Source organism: Buteo buteo, chromosome 1 (genome assembly GCF_964188355.1).
Source record: "Buteo buteo chromosome 1, bButBut1.hap1.1, whole genome shotgun sequence".
In the NCBI taxonomy this organism is placed as follows: Eukaryota; Metazoa; Chordata; class Aves; order Accipitriformes; family Accipitridae; genus Buteo; species Buteo buteo.
Window position 1 is genome coordinate 39150097 of NC_134171.1, and position 23844 is coordinate 39173940.

The window sequence follows — 23844 nt, forward strand, 5'->3', positions numbered from 1 at the left end:
AAATTGTAGGTGTAGCCAACGCAGCTGTTAACTACCCATGAAGTTCCTGATTTAAAATCCCAATCATGGCAAAATTCAAAAGACATACCCTAGTCTTGTCGTTAGGGGTCAATTTATACTGTAGTCAAAGTTGAGTGTACGTTAAAACAACGCCTCAATTCACGTTATTAGCTAGCTTATTTATAACAGTGGGGCCAGGTAGCACATGCAGGAGTATCAATATGGCAGCTCAGGCTTCAGTGAGAAGAATTATCCTTACTATTTCCATAATTTCACAGATGACTTTGGAAGTCTGTGAAGGCACAGTATTCAAACTAGCTAGTTTATTGCCAGTTCAGCTATTTCTAAATGAATTACAGTCACACATGGAGTAAATGAATATGAATCAGTACTATACAGTCTGCTAAAGAAGTGTCCTGTGCAGTATTTTGAAAGTATGATTAACAGATGTATATAGTTAGAGAGAATTATAAAACTTTTACTGTAGTCTTTGAGATGATTGATATTCCTAGAGACAAGTGAATAAAAGAAAAGGCTTTGATTCTTTCCTCCAGAGCAGATGGATGGGAAAGATGATAAGAAAATTAAAATGAAAGGAAGGACAAAAAAATGTAAAATAAAAAAGAAGAAAAGTTGATCAAAGGAGATGAAGACAGAACAACTAGAAGTTTAAGAAATCTGCAGCATCCTGGAAAATGAAAAAGTCCCAGTCAGCACAGTTACCATATTTACTTTATTTGTTTGTTGAAGAAGCATCCAGGAAACCAGGTCAGGGAAGGTTGCAGGCTGCCTCAGAAGCCCACAGAACTCAAACAGACATTTCCTTTGTTCTACATTTTGGACCTGGATCTAACATGCATGTTTAAGAGTCCATTTCATCTAATTAATATTGGCACCAACATAAATTGCAGAGAGAAAGGGTTTATCCTCCCTTTGTGTTGATGGTCAGTTGTTCCTGCTCCCCCTCCATGTCTCTTCCATGCCTTTTATCAGTTTTCTGGGACAGTGCTGATAGGTTCATTTTGAGCTAGTTCACCATGCCTTTTGCTTTGAGATCTACAGCCAGATGTGGGAGGGAAGCAAGACCACTGCCTGTTTTGGCAGTCAATACTTGTTTATACAGCCCTAAAATGACTGTCAAACTATGGGGCTAAGAAAAGAAGAAGTTGTTTTAGTATTAGTATAATACAATCTTTGCTATGAAAGTATAATTTTTAAATGATAAACAAATAAATTAAAAGGTCTAGCATGCACATGTAACAGCTGTTAAAACAATACAATTGTATGAAAAACTTAAGGTACCAGTTAAAACAGATAAAGAAGGGACTTTTCTATTTCCAGTACCTCCTTCTGCTGAACAATAGTGCATTCACAAAGGAAAAATAGAGATAGCTTCCAATTAACCTTCAAGTATGTAGTCCTAGATAAAATCCATCTCATTAATTCAATCTAAATGTCAATAGAAGTACACTTTTTGTACTGAATCCTATATCCAAAAGAAAAAGAAAAAAACGCGACATAAACGGTTGTAAATAGAGTCTAAGGATGACAGAGAGAAAATGTAACTTCTGGGAGGAAAGCGGATGCCATGCAGATGCACAGTTTTCTTACCTACTTCTGTGGCCATCCAAGGACTGCCTAGCAGGCTGTTTGCTTCTCGCTATTTCCACCCCTTTTCCTGGCAGTGGTCACCCCCTCATCTTTTTCCACCTCCCTTCTCTGTCCTTCCCTGGCCTCACTGCTGTGCTGTCTTCCCCCCATGCCTCAGCTCCAAACTTCCCTTTTAAGACACACAGGACTGAGGAAGACTCTGTCTGCCTGTTTTTAGTGCCTAAATATAAGAAACAAGAAAATTTTTGGACAGGAAGACTAGTTAGGGTAGGGTTGCTTTAATTGCACTACAGAGGTCATCCCATCCCAGGCACTTGAATTCCTAGAGTCTTGTGGTAAGGACAGTAGGGAAAATGGCTGGTAGGGTAACAATACCGTCCTATGGTTCTGGCTGCATAAAAACTGAAACTTCTTAGTGACATCAATTCTTGAAAGCAATCCACATGTCATGCAACTAGCAGTCAAAGCAGAATAACTATTTTTCAAGGCTGTTTACTTTTTAGTCAGACTTTGGAAACAGTTAACGAGCAAACAAACAGCCTAGCTAAATGTTACTCCGGTATGAGCAGAAATAAACAAAATTCTGCCTTGGCATATGTGTTTCAAGTGAAATGTTAAAGAAGAAAGAAATTGTTAGGGAGTTTTCTGTTCTGTTATTAAGCTAGTACTTTTAATTGCATTTCTGTAATGTTTGTTTCTTTTCTGATTTATTAATTGCCTGGTAAAGGAAAATTGCTAGCACAAAGCAACATACAAGCACCTACATTATTAGTGATTTTTTAAAGTAACACTTGGGAATATATCAGTGGCTTCATACAAAACATAGCTGATGTAGAGAGAGCTTTTCCTCTGCTTTCCTTAAAGTTTTAGACTACCTTTTAAATGTATTTATTACTTAATGATTGTCATAAAGGCACTTATTTGCACAGCTGGGATAATGTCTGTTCACAGGGACCCAGAGTGATATATTCTGCAATTGCAACTAATCTATTTTATCTAAGTGTTTGTTCTCAGAGGCCAATGTCTGTCTGGAAAGTTCTTGTGTGTTAGAATGAATGTTATTTCTTTCAGTGGTTTCTATTTATCACTGTGCTGTGGGACACTACTGGCAATTTAGAAAAGAATAATGCCCTCCAGGTTAGAGACCAACAGCAGGAGCTGCTCCCATAAAGACAAATGTACTAAAGATTTATCTGTTTACCTATGTAATTTTTCCCTCTTTAAGATACCGAGGGATTTTTGTGCATCATTTGCTACTGATTTGTAAGAGGTTGTTGTCTAAAGTAAAGAAACATAGCACCTTAGCCTTCTCTTACCAAAGATTCCTCATCTTTTAGACAGTTTGAAGAGAACAGAAATTATTTTATAGTGAAATATATTTACAGAGCTCTTAATGAAGCTACTAAAACATATAATTACCTTAGTGATCCTGAGTACATTAATAGTTTAATTCTCAGTAGAATTGGAGGGGCAGGGCGGGGGAAGCAGCTGTCATATTTCCAGGAGCTATTCCCAAGTAGTAAAGATAGGCTGTGCATTTAAAACTTCCACTTACAGAAAGTAATGATAAAAGTTTAACAATTAATGCCGTGTTGAATTGATAAGTTCATTAAAGACTTAATTTGTTTTTGTATACTGAGCTGGCTTATGGAATCCTCATTAAATCTAATGACAGGTTGTTTTCAGCTTATTTGTTGTTAAAAAAACCCAAATGACTTTAAGAAATATTGATATCAAATTTAAAATTAAAACAACATAGGAGTAACATTATCAACTGTAGATTTTAATTTGTTGGCACTAGCAGAAACATTGCATGCAAAGAAACTGTAAAAATTGACCTTAGGTATCACATTTTACATGGGTAATTTTATATATAGACTTGTATGTGTGTGTGTGGGGGGGTATATGTGTAAAATTATATGTAAAATGCAAATAGATTTTACAAGGATAAATAAAGGTATCATAGATATCTACTTAACTGATGGCATGAGTATTTTTATGGGAGACGTATTTCTGGGTGATGATTTTGGGCCCCAGATTCTGACATATGGCAAATACACCTGGTCAGTGTCCCCTGAGATGTTACTGGAAAGTGAAATTAAGAACTTACGAAATAAACCAAAACACTTGGCTTTTTTCATCAGTCCTTAAGCAGTGCATTATGGTCTTTCTGAAAGAGCTTTGGGTTGTTTAAAAGTTGCTACTCATCTGTGTTTTTCTAGTGACTGAGTAAAGAATATGGGTCTGTCCCTCTTTCAAAAGTCTGCTTCTAGAAGAAGGTTCAACTAGTTTCTCATATCCAAAATCTTCTTGCCAAAAAAAGGAAAAACTATCTAAAGTAATATTCGGAAGGGTGAGTGAAAATGAACAGGCTAGATAACTGGGGATGGAGTAAAGGGGAACTTTGTCAGGACACAGGTGTCGTCACACTGAGAAACAGCCAGCATACTACAGTTACAGAAAACATATCTATTTTTCAGGTTTTACACAACCAAATTTAGACTGTTTCTAAAATGAGTCTGGAAAGTAAACTTCATGGATTTTCTCCCTGTAGGTAAGTAAGGGGAGAATGAGATTTTTAAAAAGCCAGGTTTTGCTTTTTCTTGCACCTTTTGCACCTATGCAATCTGATGAAAATCAACATGGTTATGCATCTGTTATATAGTTCTGAATGTGGTCCTAAATCCATACAACTTTGGCAGTCAGTGGTTGCTTGGTTATTTGCCCCTAGTAGCTTATATTAGAATTGCTTTTCTGATTCAAAATCAAAGTCCTTAACCCAATCAAATCTTCTAAAATCTGTGTGGATGACTGTATTTAGTACCAAACAACAAATGGTTTATTAAATTTTATGTTCTTTTGTATAATATTCCCTAATCTAGAGCACTTAATATTTTTTCCAATGCAATGACTTAATTGATTTTATATCACTGTATTCTGTTGAATAATTTATGTTTCATTTCTTGCTGTCCAATTAACAGTATAATACATTGTAGTTCATCAGGGATACTACATCTTGAGCAGTGTTATCTCTTCTGACAGTGAGAGACAGTCTTCATCAAGCCAACTTTATACTGATTCAATCCTCAACATTTGACATCCCAGTTGTAAGCCTCCAAATTCCCTTTCCAATTTTTTATTTTATTCCAAGTGGTCCAAATACTATACATTGTGGCTTAACCCCAGACAGCAACTAAGCCCCACACAGTCACTGGCTCACTCCCCCCACAGCGGGATGGGGGAGAGAATCAGAAAAGTGAGAAAAATCATGGGCTGAGATAAAGACAGTTTAATAGGGAAAGCAAAAGCCATGCACACAAGCAAAGCAAAACAAGAATTCATTCACCACTTCCCATGGGCAGGCAGGAGTTCAGCCATCTCCAGGAAAGCAGGGTTCCACCATGCGTAAGCCTTACTTGGGAAGACAAATGCCGTAGCTCTGAACATCAACCCTTCTTTCTTCTTCCCCCAGCTTTATATGCTGAGCATGACGTCATATGGTCTGGAATATCCCTTTGGTCAGTTGGGGTCAGCTGTCCCAGCTGTGTCCCCTCCCAAATTCTTGTGCCCCCCCAGCCTACTCCCTGGTGGGGTGGTGGGAGAAGCAGAAAAGGCCTTGGCTCTGTGTGAGCACTGCTCAGCAATAACAAAAACATCTTGGCATTATCAACACTGTTTTCCGCATAAATCCAAAACATAGCCCAATACCAGCTACTATGAAGAAAATGAACTCTATCTCAGCCCAAACCAGCACATACATCGTCTTTATTTGGATTATAGAATTCAAGAAAATAATAAAAAAAACACCAGTAGAGGGCAAACATAGGCACATCTACTGATGAAATTAAAAACTACATGAAAACATTAATTTGGTTTTGGAAAGTAAAGTGAGGAAAGCATAATATGATACAAAGAGGACACTGGATTCTATTAACTTCCCAAAAGGCTTCTTACCGCTATTAAAAGATTAAAAAAGAGGGGTGTGATGGTGATGGACTGGGAGGCTAAGCTGATACTGCAGAGGATTAAGAGACCTGTAGGAGGCATGGTAGAAGAAAGGATGATATTTTCTTTTAATTTAAAAGAATTTCACATGACTTTCAGTGAAATAAGTTTATAGACACTGTCTTCAGGATTCTGCTGGTTTTCATATTGAGGTTACATTTCAAACTTGAATATTTTGGGGGAAGAAGAGAAGGATGTTCACACTGTCTTCCAGGGAAAGGAGTGATCTGAAACTACAATTAAGGGAAAAATCTGGAAAATAAGAATATTTTACGCAAGAGACAGTAAATGCTGAAATGAAGAGGGATAGAAAGACAATACAGAGAACTGGAAACTTTTTTGTGACAGTGTAATGGAACTATCATTTGCTTTAAATAATAAATAGTTCCACAAACACTGGAACTAATAGAGTTGTGTTTCTAAATGATTTGTGTTTCATTGAATGGCTTTTTAAATGAAGTAAACTAAGCCTGCAGCATGTTTCCTGTCCTTATTAAACACTAGAGAACTCATAAGAGGAGGGAAAGAGAGAAGAAGAATGAAAGTGAGATGATGTCTAATAAAGCTCAAACTTTGATTGAAGCTTTTCCAAGAATTAAAGCATTTATAACCTCTTTCTCTTATCTACACCCTTCAAGACTAGAATGTGTTTTTTCAGTAATAGTTCAGCTCATACTCTGGTCTTCCCCTCAGTGTAGGTATCACTGTAGCCTCTTTCCTGCTCCTAGTTTCACAAAACTTGTAAGAATGTAACATCTGAAAACTTTATCTTTCTGTCATATTTGATAGAAAATGGCCAGCCAGTTCAAAAGTGCTGGAGGAGCAGGGACTGCCACACTCTCACAACTACACTGACACATGAACAACCTGACTTGCATGAACTTTTTATTCAAGAAAGGGGGGGGGGGGGGGGGGGGGGGAGGAAAGAAAACAGAAATTATCCTTTAGGAAAGTTTCACTAATTTGTTCATTGTTTTCCTTCCATTTTTTTGTTATGAAAACTGAAAGAAAACTCTCGATTTTGTGTTACTTAGTCCTGGTTTATAATGTTTCCTTCTGGTGGTCTGGGCACAGAGATTTCATTTTGAATCTGTTTAGCAAAGCATGAAGTTGCATCCCTGGTTTGTGCTGCTCTTCCATTCTGTCTTACTGGGTTGCCTTGCTACAAGTAAAAATAATTCCCTGTACTGGACCCATGATGTATCAAAGCATTACTTCTGACAAAGACATCTGCACATCCTAGGAGCCAGAATTTTCAGAGTGCATCTAACAGTCTAGCAGTCTAACTAGTGCATCTAACATCTAGCAGCCTAACCAGAAAGCTTGCTCCTCAGGGAGCTTCCCACTCTGAAGAAGTAGCTTTCATCACATAACATACCCCAAGTAGAAAATGAAATTTAATGCTAGGCTATTGGAGATCAGTTCAATTTAATAAAAAGATAGTAGATGCAGGGGTACTTGGAACAGAAAAGAGTTCTTCTCACAAGTATTATGCACACTCAGGCAGTGCACAACGGTAGATGTAAGCCCTTCAGCTGAAGTGGTTGCAGGAGTACAGGGCATCACGGTGGCATTCTTCCAGCCAGATGATGACTCTGGAAGTCACTCCAGCAAATCTGACCCCTGCAGGGGAATCACTGTGCATAAGGTCCATAAGGACATTTCAGGCTTCGTGACCATTGACGCTACTGTTTCCACCTGACCTTGACACTCAGCTTCATTCTTTTTCCATTTTCAAACCCCAACCCCCTGCCTTCCTCCTGAAACAATTTTCCTTTCTGGCCTCCCACTCCCCCTCATTCCACTCGGCAATCAGGAGACATCTCCCTCTGTTGCCATAACAACAGACTGCAACCTGTCCCTGGCTGGGCACTCCTGCCCTTTTCCTTAAAAATTCAACCTCATGTAAAAACATTTGTGTCTCGTTCTCTCACCGAAACCCTTTTCCCTCTGGCTTTAATAGGAGAGACTCACTCTGCTCTGTGTGTGGCCACTGTCCTCTCTTATCCCCTCTCAAAACACTGTTTTCACTCCACAAAGAAACACAGATTTGATGCTTAATTATCCCCTACTGAGTTTCCTGTATAATGTACTCAGAAGGGCATGCCACTTTGCAAGCTTCACTGTACAAGTACGTTTATCTTTGCCATCCTGGTGCTCCTCTCTGCAATCACCGCACTGCAGCCATACCACCTGAACCAGATGCGGACTGATAGGGAAGCACAGCTCTGCCCAGACAAAAGGATAAGGAAACATGGAGAGCTATGCCACAGAGCCATCATATCAGATAGCAGTAACAAAACCCTCCTCTTTCCTCAGCTAATCCATCAAACTAAAAGAGAGCAGTTTGGTCATGGTTTTCCTTCCATTGACACTGAGCATATATAGTTCTGCAAAACTTCTGTGCTGTTTCATTTTGAGTCTTGTTTTACCGGGCGTAAGTTTCTCACCTGAACACCAACCTAGACTCAAGTCTGTAGGGCTGTATAGGAGTATTTGATTTTAGTTTATTCTAATCTTGTACCTTAATGTAAATGGCATTCTGGCACATATGATTTAGATGTTATTTGGACTTCGAGGCCAATTTCTGTTTCTGGAACCAAATCTTGTCAAAATGCAGATGGGAAAAGTTATCTTTGGCTTCACCCAACCTGTCCTTCTACAGTGTACCTGGCATTGTCCTGACAGCCAAATTTCTGGAAGCCCACAGTGTTTTGGCCTTGGAGCATTTATCACAGCATAGTGAGTATGAGCTAGCTGGAACAGCAGGCAGATAATATCAGTATCACAGAGCCCTCTTTTTGCTCACAATTTGGACAGCAAGCATTTTAGAAACTCTCTAATGTGCCAGGGCCCAGATATTATTGGCATGGAGTTTAGTTCCTTATAGTATCTGTTATCTATAGTATCTATAATATACCTGTTGCCTCAGATACAGCATCTCTACACCAGAGAGGCGTGAATAGAGAAGGAGCAGCAGAAACATTATTCCCTTTGGTTGGAACTGTTTGCCAAGTTTATACTGACATTGCTAGTTCCATGAATCTTTGGAGAAGACTTTCATATAATTCATCATCCTCTGCTACACCTCCATCTTGTAGGAAATGGTCTCTCTAAGTAAATAGCATCTGATTAGTAGCTGTACAGATGCCAGCCCAGATACAGCTGTCCGTTCAGTGAAAGCATACTTCCAAAAGGTGTTAAGAAATGTGTCCTATGCTTTCTTTATAAACCCATTAAAGATTGAAAGTCACAGAAACACATTTCATCAGCACTATCTCTCCAGTGGAAGATTAAGCTCCAGGCAGTTCTCCACCTCCGCACTGTACTTTTTGGATGAAGAAGACCACATCCATAATGATTGTTACTGGGTGATGGGAGCTGACACAGGGGAATGCTGTATAAAATAGCAATTCAGCCCACTACAATGCCACAATAATCACAAACCTCAAGGAATTGTTGAAGAACCAGTGGCCTTAGGAGGATCTAAAAGTTCTGGTACAAAAGGAGGAGAAAGGGGTGTTGCTCACAATGTGTATCTAGGAACTGAGAAATGGCAGTGCGAGTTTCTTGTTAGCCCAACTCGAAATAAGGGTTGAATTCCCAAGGCTTGATGGCAGAACTTCAGATCATCTACTTAAGCAGAAATCGTATGAGAGAAGGAAACATGCATGAGAGAGGTAGGTACCTAGCTCACATAATTATCAGACAATTATTCTGTTCAACCACAGTGCCCTGGTGGGATATCCATTTTGTTTTCAGGGGTTGTAGGGACTTAGAAGACAGCAGAAAATCATTTGTTGCAGAGGCTTTTATGCAACTAAATAAAGGTAAATTTTTTTTCGGTTTGTGTCCATCAGTTTGCTGAGCATTTCACACTCACAGCCCTCTTACTCATCTTCCCAGCTAACAGTTTTTTGTAACATTAGAAACATTAATTTCTAAAACTCTGGCATTAACATTACTCTGCATTAGTGGAGTAGCATCCAATAGTGTTAGAATAAGGCAAAAATCTCAGTGCTATGGCAGGCTACTAGGGAGCATGCTATGGGGTATCTAGAGGGATTAGTTTGGAAACCTCAAAGTGACTTTTGTGCTACTCAGGGCTATATCAAAAGAAGAGACATCTGAGTCAAAACATTTCTGTCCCCCAAAATGGGTCTGACAGCCCTGCTTCATTCAGCGTCTAAGTCCTAAGCGTTGTTAACATGAGCTTCTGTTGTTGGTAATAATATTTAACAGGGCTTCTTTCAGAGCTTCTCCAAACCTATCATGTCTGGTTCTCACTGAATCATCTATGACTACTATTCTACCTCAAGGTCTCCAACTTCAGTTTTAGAAAAATGAAATGTGATTGTTGCACCATTTTTACTTCACAATAGGAAAGAGAGTTCATCTGATGTTTCAGTACATTAATAATGTAGAACTGGTAGCAAGGAGCAGAAAAGAAGGCACAAAGGCTTAATCTGAGAAAACAGACACAGGTAAAGTGTAAATAAAACTGGGTAAATAGGTTTTTTTTCTATTCTTCTTGTATTGATTGAGTGAGCAAACAAAACTCTAGGAAGAAATTGTGTGGATTGAACCAAACCATTATGTTTATTATAATAATAATAATAATAATAGCAGTAGCAGCAGTAGTAGTAGTAGCTTCAGTGCAAAAGGTATAATGCTTTTTTCCAAACTACAATATTCTACTTTTAAGATAAATAAAAATTTCCATTGAAAAAAAAGGAGCGTTTGAAACAGATTACAACTGCTTTCAGCAAATGTAAAAACAAAATTATCTCACATCTTTTCATCCAAAAATAAACTGTGGCAATTTGTTAATCACTTGTCATCTCCACTGACAAAGGAAATTTGCAAACCTACACTTGGACAAAATGATACAAAATACTTTGTTCTAGTATTAAGGATAGCAAGAAAGTAGAGGCAAGGAAAAGGGCTATGAACAGCTCCAATCTGCTTTACTTGTCTGCACTTGCTTTGGGTTTTCAGTCATGGATGACATAAATTTTCCGATTGCTGTTAATATATACCATGTCTCATACCACACTCATCAACAGTTCATTGAGTTGACTGGCCTCCAACGTACCTGTCACCCATCACAATTAACTACAGTCACTGTCACAAACAATTTAGTAGATACACATCTGTGCTCAGTCAGTCAGTCCCAGCTGTGAAGTGCATATGTCTCATTTGATGAATCCAGCTCAACAACAAGGTTCTTGAAAAAGTGTTAAATACTGTGACCTGAACCAAATACAACGTTTAATCTGTTTATGAGCGGATTGAATTTGCATGCCTTCTGCGTTCTTACAGACTTCAGAGATGCACTGCAGTGCCACTGTGAGATTCTGTTTCTTTGAAGGCTGTCCCTTGTCCAGAAAAAAAAATTACAATTGAAAAGATTCTCCTAGAATGCAGAGGAATAAACAATAGATCTGCTAATTATCACCACTGGTATGGTAGACTTAACACATGGTTGCATAGGGAGAATATTGAAGTATGTACACACTTGACTGTCTGCATTCTTGCTATATTTAATGTTTGTGCTGAGCTCCAGACAATGATTCTAGCAGGAATTATTATTTTAAATAAAGTGTGGTGATCCATAAATTTGAACTAACCAGTCTTCTAAATAACTAGAAATCCATGTTCATTCAGTAGCTGACATAAACTACTGCCAATGTTCCAATACCTGATTAAGGAAATGTTTTTATTTCTAAAAACCAAAGCCTTGAAATCTTGCATGATGTATTAGTAGATCAAGATTTTAAGGTCACACAGATTTTAAGAGCATAGAGGGAAATGTTTCAGATCTGGAAAATGTATATCTGTGTTTAAAAAGTATTTTTCTTATAATACCCCTAAGAATTGTTCCTACTGTAGGCAATTCACTCAGAGGCTGTTCTTTTGTTTTATAAGCATGCTTGACATTTCAATTCCTTTTTTTTCTGTGTGTGTGTTATGATGTCATATAGACCTGTGTAAAAATTGCCAAATGAAAATGGTAGTATTTCATAATTCAGTTGTCCAAGTAAAAGCAATTACGCAAGTCACAACACAATGGGAAGTTAGACTCTGTAAATGCCTGCCTGAAATGAAAAGCACAGTGTGATACTCAAAGAGATTATATTTACTGTTACTGAAATTTTCAGAACAATTTTTTATAGGACAAAACTAACTGTCATCAGATTCTCTATTCGTACTGGTCAGTAAATCCAACACACTTTCTCAGTGAGAGTTTTTAGAAGGCCAGACCATGACTACATTACTTCAAATGACATCCAGTAAAATCTGATGCTTTCTTTCAGCTCTGAATATCCACTCTCCCCAGTCTCAAATGCTGGACTTGTGGAAATAAAAGCTAGTGCCATATTTAAAGGTTTCCCACTTTCTGGAGTAAAGTGAAGGAGACTTGGGAAAAAGCAGAGGGGTTGCTGGCTGCCATAGACTGGGATGATGTTAGTTCTGGGGAAATCTTGTATGAAGCTTCTCTCTCCAAGCTGACTTACTGCCTTTTGGTTAAAGCAACCAAGGAATAGGATGCTACTTTATATGGTTATGGCACCTACCCTGTAGAACAAAGATATATGGACAGATCTAGCAAAGATGTTGTCAGCAAGTTTGCAAGGAAATGAGGTCGGTGTAGATATTCTTCACCTGGTGAGTATTTCTTCTTGGTTCAGACTAACTGGTGAAACAGGAACTTGGTTTCATGAGTCTGAAGTCACAGAGTTTCACCTCACTGAAGGCTGCCCAGAAAAAGCATAGGTGTAACTCATGGTGCCACCCTGGGGCTACTGAAGTCAAGGAACAGTGATTTCTCTATCTTGTCTAATAGATGGATGGATTCATATCTACCAGTGCATGAGAGCAGTGTGTGCTGGTAAGAAAATAATGTGTAGGTGTGGGTGATCAGTACATACGGGTGCTTTTCTGCTACAGAGGTTAAGTGCTCATCTGCTGTAGCCTGCCTCTGTTGAAGCATACAATTTTGCTGCCTCTACCTGATTACACAGAAAACATGCTTCCTTCTTCCACTCCAGAAATGGACTTAAAGAACAAGTGGAAAGCTCTAATAAAAACATATACAAACACATGTAGGGAAAAGCTACATCAAAGGGATCCTCATGCCTTGTGAATCTAGTGAAGACTTCTGCAGAAGCTGTCTCTCAGGCATACTTCTACTAACTTGTTAAGGGAAGGAGAGACATATAAAGTTTGGTAAACTTTTCACAGATCACAAAGTTCTTTACCTCATGTTTTCTTTTTCTAGATCCTCAAATGTGTTGCACATTTCCTATGAGATTCAGTATACCTATAATTTCTTGGTTGGTGGATCTTCTCTCTTAGAGCATGCAACCATAGAATGAAAAATTCACCATGTGAAATAAATGATTGCTCATGTAATTCAAATAGTATATTGCAAATATAGCACTCCCTGTTAGCTGGGATTTCATAGAAGATCTAAATAGGTTTTTAAAAACTGCTAGATAACCATTTGATAGAAACACCTTAAACTGTTCATGGGAAGTTTCCAACAGAAAAATAGGCCATAATTCTTAGCAGATTGTCAAGATTAAATACTACATCAATGTTTTGTGTGAAAGGCATCAGTAGAAGGAAAGTATAACAAAACTAGACTACAGGACTGCTAGCCCCACATGTACCAAACATGCTACCTACAGTGGATCAAAGATAATTAATTGTATAGCACCTTTTATTTATTCTTATTTACAAAAACTTTCCAAATGCTTAGTAAGGTATGTTTAAGTGGACCTACCAAGTAGCTTATGAATTGTTAAAGAACACTTGGCCATCCATCAAGTTGTTTATAACCTGTTCTAAAGTCACAGTTTTAAAATGTATAAATCCATGTGTTAGTCTTCTATGCCATACATATGTAGAGTAGGCAATGCTACTGTCAGAGAATTTAAGATGAAGCAGTTCATCTGTTGTTCATCAGAAAGTTGTTAATTTCACCAATAAGAAAAAGTAGAATAATGCAAGATTTTCTGGATTCTAGGTAGTAAGTGCTGAGAGAGAAGAGTGTGCCCCGTATTTATCCCCTTCATTTGCTTTAGTTCTCCCTCAACATGCTTCAAAACAGTGTTACAGGTTCATTGACATGGGATATTTGCTATTGCAGATTTACTCGCTGTTACTGATCTCATTTAAAAGATGGTGCTTATGCTTGCACTGTATCAAAGAAGCAGAAGTCACTGTGATGGTTTGGGTTTGAAATCTTTCCAAACTTAGCATGGTATAGAAGGCTATGGCGAACTTAAGATTTTCAGCTCCTCTGTTTCTTCTCAGAATGAAATGTATTCAATTTTTTTAGGGGTATCTTAAAGGAATTAAAAACCACTGAAAAGCATACAGCTTTGTATTTTTTCCTACTTAAGTTACAAGTATTATTTCAAAATTAGAACTGTAGAACAGAAAAGACTAAAGTTACAGTTAAATTTTCTCAACTGGCCCCATTCAATACAAACTAAGATATATAAAATGTAAATGCCATCATAGATCAGGATAAAGTTCTATGATCTGACATTCGATCTACTGTATTCATTTCTACTGTATGCATGTATAGAATGCATATTGTTTTTGCTCTTAAAGAGTATTTCATCCTCTCGATGCAAATGCATATTTTTCATTGGAAAAAATAAATACAGCAGTGTTACTGAGATCTTATCTTTAGTTCCATAACCTCATTGTAAGTTGGCACTGTTCAAAAGACCCAGCATAAACTGGGGACAGAATAAAGAAAAAATCGTATTAGCAGATATCAAAATATATTTAACTCCTGAAGCACTCATAACCACTAACCTTGATTTGCATGCTATTGAATATCACAAAGAAATTCTGTTAGTCACAACTTGCCTGCCAGTTGTAAAGAGCTGTCATATCTAATACATTTCTTGTGCAATTTTGTATTAGTTAATGATATCAATAATTGCAGTTCAAAGGAGTTTACTAAAATGAGAGACATACAATTGCCCCATCTGTTCCACAAAGGACAGGGAACATTTTGTTGATTTTATAGCATAAATACAGCCCATGAGATCAAGTACTGTGTCACTATCATTGAGGCCATAATAATGATGGACGGTGCATTTCTGGGGTTTACAAACCATGCTCGAATTCTGAGGTCAAGGTCAAAGATTCTGGGACTTCAGTCACCCGAGAGCTGCAATATATACACAAAATTACATAGAAAATTGAAATGATATTATAAATTGGAATAAGAGCTCATGCCCATAAATTTATTATTAGCATAAATCCAGTTCACACTATATTATGCCTTTAACTCATTTTGCACAACATCATACTGCCATTAGACATGATGAAAAGTAAATATCAGAAAGGAAGGCTGCACAGTCCAGCTGGAGTAACTCTATTAGGGTTGAAAGTTGCTGAAAAACTGCAAAGATCTATTTATTAATTAAAAGCAAAGACTGGAAAACTCTTCTCTGCAACAATAATAGTACCTAGACATAATATTAGAGTAATCATTATGAGATAGTTTGCAGAGTAACTTACTGAAATTAAACTGTCAATTAGCTCATAAAACCTATTTTCCTAGAACAAATCAATCCAGTGGAAAAAATTGAAAGAATGTTCTAAATAGAAGGAGGTTTTATTACAGATTTTAAAGGAAATTAAATGTTGGTACTTCATACATCAGCATTCACTCTACCTGCTTATGTATACAGTGCAAGGCATATTTATTGCGCAAACATGCAAAACATAGATAACAATTAAAGGTATCAGATTAAGCTATGAGTTCTTGAAAGCTGCCCCCCTCAAAAATGCTGATATTTGAATGAGTAGATCAAACTTTTACCACAAACTAACGTTTTTTCCCATTACTCTTGCATTATACTTGTGAGAATTAGCAATGTTACCTCCTATTTTTTTGTGAAATTTTGCTTTTATGTTCTCCCAGGTATAAATGTTCAACATCTGAAGATTTACAAATTTACTCAGAAAATATCTAAAACCAGAAATGCTCCCAGGTACAGAACTGTCCTTTTAAATGTTAGCGTCTTCTCTTAAAAATTTTTGAAAACTTTACCTTGAGGAGACATTGACTGAGGCAAGCAAGCAATTCTGACTCAATGCTTTTGTAAAAGGATGGGCCAGGACAGGGGAAGAAATCCCTCAGGGCTTTTGCCTGGAGATAAGAGACCAGAACTCATTGTCATGGCTAAATAGAAAGCAACAACATAAATGTTTAAATCTCGGAGCACCAGGTTATGAATAATTTCCATTTCTGGACAGCTTTGCTTACCACTATTATATAAGAAACAGAAATACAACAAATTTATGGTGTGGGTATTTATGCAACAGTTAGCTGATTAACTGCTTGAATGGGATATGATACAGAGAAACTTCCAGTGAGCCCTTTTAAGACAGGAAAGAAATGAAAAAGTATTTTTAGTTTTGTATGTGGGCTTCCAACTAGTTAAGAAAGAATATCTATTTGTATTGCTGCAGTGTTTTTTTATTTTTGTTATGTTTTACTGGACAGTAGTGTCTTTTTAATGTATTTGGGGCATATGTTATATGGATGGGAGACAGAAAGCTAGGTCCTCACTGATAACATTGCTGAATGTTATTCTTACATTGTGCTCAGTAAGGTGGATTTTTTGTGTTTCATTGGGGGTGGGAGGGGCATTAGTTTTTTTCTGTGGTATTTTTCATATCAGACCATTGCACTGTGAAAAACATCTGCGTGTTTTGGGGGGCTGAACACATACCTCTATACTAGCAGGTCCATCTTCTGTTTCCCTTGAGCAAGGTCTTCAGGGGCTGTATTTTGTAGCATGAAACAATTTATTCTGTTTGTGAGTCTCAATCTTTCAGGAAAATTTGTATTGGAAATGAGCAGGGAATACTCTTTTTCTTCTTTCAGTGATGCCCTGAGGTATATAAATTTGTTACAATAACTCCTCATTTCAGTTCTGTTTCTCAGATGGTTTATCCAGTGTTTCAGATAATATCAGATGCAAATGCTCTCAAAATAAAGTTAAGCTATTGTTCTTTATAATTCTTGGATGCATTAAAGAAAGAACAGGTCCAAAGATAGATGACAGAAGTTTAACAGAACTATACTATAGGCTAAACTGCTGGAAATAAATGTGCAAACTGTACAATTATCGAACAATTAACTTTTTGGACTGCATTGTGATCTACCCTCAGGGTAAAATAGACCAAAACACCTGTTAAATAGCATAAAATCTAATTTTACTTAATGGCCTTTATTTCCCTAATTTGCTTAGTTCTTGGGAAAAGCTGCGATCAGGAAAAATATTTTATTCCCACTGTGGAATGAAGTGCCAATTTGTTCCAGTTCCCTTCAGTGTGTATATTGTACTTATGCACAAAGTGAAATTCATTTGCAGATGAACTGTATAGCTCCAGGAATTTGTTACAGGAACTATGACATGCAAAAAAAAGCTTTTGCCTGTGTGCATGTGTGCTCCTGGAAGGCACGCTTTAACTTTTATTGGGGTGGATTCTAATGATTTAGGCCAATAAAAGTCACAATGGATTATATTAATATCATATAAATTATTCTCTGAATGTGCTTAAGTCCTTATCAGTTCAGAAATGTCTAAAATGAACAGCAAGCCTTCTGCACACAAAATGCAAGGTACATGGCAGAGTATTTCAATCTTCATTACAGATTTAATTTAGGTCATAATATATTACAAATCAACTTTTCCAGTATACTTGGCCCTTCTGCAGTGTTCAGCATCCAAAAGTCTCTGCAACAAGTTAAGTGATCTTCCATAAGTAAATCTTAAAGATCTCACCCACACAAATCCTGATTTCTATTAAACCTGAAGTATCCCAGTAAGCCCAAATGTTACCTCTTAAAAATAAAGTGACATTAGGAAAGACTATGAAAAATCAGGACTTAAATTATTCTTCTTGGACATTCTTCTTTACTGTCCATTTCAAAATCCTAGACAAAAGGTGAAAAAGGGACTTTTGTGCATTCAAAGAAAAGAAAAAAAAAGTGGAGAAAAAAAAGGTTTTTTATACCCCTTAAATCTGTAGGCAAGAGAATTGTACGTAAAACACTTTTCATAAAAGCACTGCTTCAGGGTAGACTATCCAAAAGACAAAAAAGAAAAACAGAAAAAGTGGGTGAATATTGAATCTAAACTAGTTGGATATCTAAAACTTGCTAGTTATATGGGTATTTGGTAACTATCTATTTAATAGTAATACAGAGGGTATGGGCAACATGAAAATTAAGTCATAACACCTGGGCTCAAATGTATAATGTAAGGGTAAGACATAACTAACAGAAGAAAACAAATCACATACAGATGAGTCCCATATCATTCATCTGTAATAACAATTAAGTTCAATTCAGGGTTTATATTTCCCCACCCACCCACAAAGCTGACTTGAGAATATTTTTCTCCTTTTTTCAAAACAATTACTTTCTATATTAGTTGAATTATATTATCACATAGAAATAAACACTTATGCTCCCTAATGATGACAATAATTTTCTAGAGAACAAAAGGTTCAGTTGCTTTTGTTTTTTTTATATAAAATGTATCTTTGTTTATAATAATCAGCAATTAGTTCTGGCAATATCCCTGTGGCTCCCCCGCCAGCTGGAAGGAAAAACAATTATATAGTTGGCATTTCTTTTAGGACAGCAGCTTCAGAGTCACTGTGCAAGCAACTATTTTCATCAGTGTTATTTAGATTTTTAAGAATTACCTTCCCAAATTTGTTTCAAGAAAACATTTTCACCCTTTCAACCCAACCCAAATTCAACCCAAAACTGAATGACACTTGATAGTCAGAAGGTGATGTTTCGATCAGAAAGTAACATACATATTTAGAAGAGAGTTTTAGAATGCCTTAAGGGATTTACCAGTGATTTTTAGTTAAGTATGGAAGAGAGAAATGGGAGAGGTTGGAGGTCTGAGGAAGATTTATATGAGTAAGGATGTAAGTTACACCTTCTATTGAAAGAATACCTGAATGCTAGTCCCTCTTTCTATTGTATGTTTTAACTGATACCAGCTTTTGTGAGTAGCATTTTCTAGACATAAGGTAAAAAGTAACAAATGTGAAGGAAAAAGTTATGATCTAACCGCCCCCCCAAATGATAAAGGGATGAGATTTAAAAAAAACCCAAACCCTGTAGAAAATTGTAACTGCTGTCATTATTAGCTGGCTGATTTCTTTTTGGCATCACAGTAGATCCTCAGGGAAGAACTGTGGGATGAAAACACAGTATGATCTCTGGCATGGAAACAGGCAAAAATGTGATTGCTGAAAACAAGGGATATTGTAAGAACAAATCTTACATTGTTATCTGGACTGAGGAGCTGGAAGAACACCCTAAGAAAAGTACAATACAAGGTTACAGAGAATAGGGAAGGATCCTGAGAAAAAAATTTAAAAAGCATTATGCAGAAGGGAATGATGAGGAATCATTCAAATGCATAACAGGTAGGCAAAATTATGATGTGTTTAGTCTGGAATAGCACTTTTTAGGAAAGGAAGTAAATACTACAGCCATATTTTATACTGAATGGTGTAGGGGTCGGCGTTCGGAAGATCTCGCGTTGTCACGGAAAGTTAGAGGATTAGTCGCAGCCTTGTGATGTACCTGTAACCCCACCTCCCCTTGTTAGTATAAAAGGAATTAACTGCGCAATAAAAGCGGGAAGTTGGCGCTCACACTGTGTGTGTTATCTGTCTCTTTCCCTGGTCCGGGCCGACCAGTGATCTAATCGTGGCACCTTGATATGTAGCGAATGCTACATAGTGGTGACCCCGACGTGATCGGTTGCCATGGCGACGATGGAACTTGCGCAAGTGATTAAGGTGTTGAAAGGGTTGGCTAATGAGGTGGGTGCCCGAGGAACGATTAGGAGGGGCCCCACGGGCGAATGCATCCAATGGGTGCTGCGCCGGGGAGGGATGAGTTCTCCCACAGAAGTTTTTAGTCCCCCAAATTGGGGAGTGGTTCGGGAGATGTTGCTTCAGTCGGCGCTCGAGGGTGAGCACGGCGCTGCGGAACGATTACGAGCTTGGGACATGGTGGAGGGGGTAGTTAAGGTGGGACAAAAGGCTAGGGAGTGCAGGTCGGCGGCGCGAGCTATCCTGTTTGCGGATGAAGCGCCGGTTCGAAAACAACGGGGGATAGTGCCCCCAGAGACGGTGGGACAAGATCAGACGGAGTGGGTGGTTGTGGAGCGGGGCTCGCGGAGCGGTTCCTCTCTGACTGATAGCGTGGACTCAGAGGGTGCGGCAGAGATAGGGGTTTTTCCGGTGGAGTCGGTACCTCCGAGACTGGATGGGCCCTCTCTGCGGCGGGCATGGGAGGTGTTACGGCAGGATCTTCTGAAGGAGTTGCGGGAATGCCTCCTGGACTGGGTTCCAGGCGGGGATGTTAAGGGGGAATTGTACCGTCAGGTGAAGGAATGGGAGGAAAGAACGCCCCCGGAGGGGGAGCTCAAGAAGCTGAGAGAGTTAAAAACTGTAGTAGCGGGGGAACCACCCCCCGGCGAGGGAAACCAGGCGCCCTTGCCGGGAGAGCAGGCGGAGTTTCTGCCTGCCGAGCCTATGCAGGTTGACTCTGTGCCTGCTGAGCCTATGCAGGTTGAGCCTTTGCCTGCTGAGCCTATGCAGGTTGAACCTTTGCCTGCAGCGGCCGAGCCTTTGCCTGCGCAGGCTGAGCCAGTGCCTGCGGCAGCCGAGCCTTTGCCTGCGCAGGCTGCGCCAGTGCCTGTGGCGGCTGAGCCAGTGCCTGTGGCGGCTGAGCCAGTGCCTGCGCAGGCTGAGCCAGTGCCTGCGCAGGCTGCGCCAGTGCCTGCGGCGGCCGAGCCTTTGCCTGCGCAGGCTGAGCCAGTGCCTGTGGAGGCTGAGCCTCTGCCTGCGCAGGCTGCGCCAGTGCCTGCGGCGGCCGAGCCTTTGCCTGTGGCGGCTGAGCCTATGCCTGCGGCGGTCGGGCCCGTGCCTGTGGCAGCCGAGCCAGTGCCTGTGGCGGCCAAGCCAGTGCCTGTGGCGGCCGAGCCAGTGCCTGTGGCGGCTGCGCCAGTGCCTGTGGCGGCCGGGCCCGTGCCTGTGAGGGCCGGGCCGTTGCCTGCGGCGGTCGGGCCCGTGCCTGTGTGGGCCGGGCCGTTGCCTGTGAGGGCCGGGCCGTTGCCTGTGCGGGCCGAGCCTTTGCCTGTGCGGGCCGGGCCTACTGAGCCTGTGCTGGCTGCGCCTTTGCCTGCGGGGCCTGGCCCTGTTGTGCCTATTCTTGCTGCGCCATCAACTGCGCCATCTGCCGCTCCTGGGCCAGAACGGGTTAATCCTTCGGCTGGGCCCTTCCGAAACTGGCGCGCGGCACCAGCAGCTATAGACTCCGGTTATTCCGATGAGGTGAGGATGGATAGTGCGATACGGCGGTCATCAAGAAGCGCGCCACAGAGACAGGCAAGGGAGGGACAGGACACCTTACAGAGGCATTGGAGGGGAGTAAAAAAAAAAAAAAAAAAAAAAAAAAAGAGAGAGAGGGAGAGAGAGAGAGGCGTTTCACTGGAAAGTCCTTGAGAACTTAAAGAATGCTGTGAGTCAGTGCGGAATCCACTTACTGATAAAGCCAGTAAGTGTATGTAGAACTTGCTTTAGGGAACAAGTGTGTTAAGCATACTTTGATTAAACATAGCATGAGCGAGGGTATGCCTGTGTACAAACACGTGAAGGGCTCCTGAAATGGGTTCCTAGTCGTATGATTCGTCCTGCCTTAACCTCGTAGTGTTTGAGTTTTCTTACAGATTGCTGTTATCCTGTCCTGGCTTATGACACCTTGGGTATCCGGATGACATCCCTCTCAGAGTCCATCAATACGTGCCTTTATGGGATCCGACTGTCGGAACTCGCGGCCAGGAATCTAGGTGCCTCGGACATTCAGCCTTAACATCAACACACCAACGATAAGCCTTATAGAGTAATAGAAGTAACTCTTTCCAAGTCTTAACTTTCAATCTACCTCTTGTGTGAATTTCTATAAAGGAGCTTTTTGCTCTGCAGGGTAAATGGGATATTTACGGGTGTTTAAGATAGAGTGTTTTAAAGTAGTTGTAGAGATATGTTTCTACTCATGGCACTTTATATAGTTATTTCTTTGTGTGGAATTGTTCATAACAATAGAAGCCAACTCGTCATGGGGAGGGGAGAGATGTAGGGGTCGGCGTTCGGAAGATCTCGCGTTGTCACGGAAAGTTAGAGGATTAGTCGCAGCCTTGTGATGTACCTGTAACCCCACCTCCCCTTGTTAGTATAAAAGGAATTAACTGCGCAATAAAAGCCGGAAGTTGGCGCTCACACTGTGTGTGTTATCTGTCTCTTTCCCTGGTCCGGGCCGACCAGTGATCTAATCGTGGCACCTTGATATGTAGCGAATGCTACAGAATGGAAAAGATACTGTTTGTGGATGAAGCCAGAAAGTAACTTAAGGTCATGTATAAGATGAAGAAGGAGGGGAGAGGGCTAAAACTTGCACAGTTAACATTTAATGTACTATTACCTCTGCAGACTGCATGAACAGCATAGACATGGGTTTAACAGAATGCCATAGATTTTTAAGGTGTCAGGTTGTAATATAGGATAGCATGAGAAAAGGAGAGTAAAAGATAGCTATTAAAGACAACAGCAGAGAAGATGTATCTAAATTGCTTGAAAAAATCTGATCAATGTATTGGGAGTTGCAGATGATCTAAGGAATGATACATCATAGTAGTACAGAGAATTTTGGATTCTTACCTTTATTTAGTGGTCTTTCTCTTTCAGATGGCAACTTACTGCAGTTCCATTGGCAGTTCATGAGGATTACTTTGCGCTGTTTCATGCTTCCAAACTCCTCTTGCCATCCAGAGGCATGAAATTTTCAGTGTTTGAGTAACTTAGGAACTAAAAGAAAGACAGTGTTGGGAGATAGGCCCCTATATATCTTTACAAATCTGGCCCTTAGAAACAGAAACCTCACAGGTATTCAGTGGTACTTAACTTGTGCATGGAATTTTGGATCCTAAGGCACATACATAGATAGTTTTGAAAGTTTGACCCATAGGCATACAACAAAACACATACCTAAACAGGTAATTAAGTGCGATCTGTGGTCAACCAAATATTCTTTAAGAAGACTGGCTGTGGGTGAACTGTGGGCCGCATGTCATGAAACAGTAACACCACCTTTCTGTACAAATTCATAGATCCTGTTGGGAAAAATTAGCTCACACAGCATTTCACACATGTGGCTAAATGGTCTTCACAATGGAGCTTAAAACCTAAGAGCAGGGTCTGCTTCGACTTTGCAACCACTCATATATGTAAATACATAAATCCAGAATGGGATACCTATCAAATTCTTCTTCTAGTGAAAATGTCTGAATATGAGCCAATAAAAATAGAGTAGAGAAACTGCTCATACCGTTTACTGTTTTAATAATGCCTCTCGCCTTGCCTAATGCTCAGTGAAGAACTGTGCACTGATTAGTATTTTTATACTGGCCAGATCCCCAAATTAAAGTCTGGACCCAGCATCCTGCCTGCACATTGGCAGGCACTACATGGCTTCAAAACAGATGTTCCAAGAATCATACAGCCAGTTTTGCATTTGTTTCTCCTCTCTCTGCTTCCCCCCTCTGCTTTTCTCACTCAAGTGTGTAATGAGTCAGTAGTTGATGATGTCCTGACAAGGGCACAGCTTGTCCAGGTTTCCATAGGAGTTACATGCATAGAATATAGCTCAACACATAACCCTTACATAAGCCCTTGTTACAATGTGCCCAGAGTAAGAGAAAAAAGGAGAACAAACCAATTACTAGGTGCATCCTGTTCTGCATCCTGTCATGTCCCATGCTTTCTACTGTAGGTGAAGGTGTAGCAAAGAATTCATCCACAAATATCTCTTGAGTTTTGCCTTGAAACCAACATTCTGCCATTTCTCATTAGATAGGCCTCCACTGTAATATAGTATATTATAAACAAAGCCAGAAATACTAAGCCAATCAAAATTAGTGGCAGAATAAAATGACTAGACAAAGATTTACTTTGCTTCCAGAAATCATTTAACTGTCCAGATGTTTAGCCACAGATAATTAATATAGTCATTTGGGTTTTGCAGAAACGGCCAAAAAATTGTCGGGGAAAATCTAGGAAGCATTTCTTAAACTTTCACTTCAAGACTTG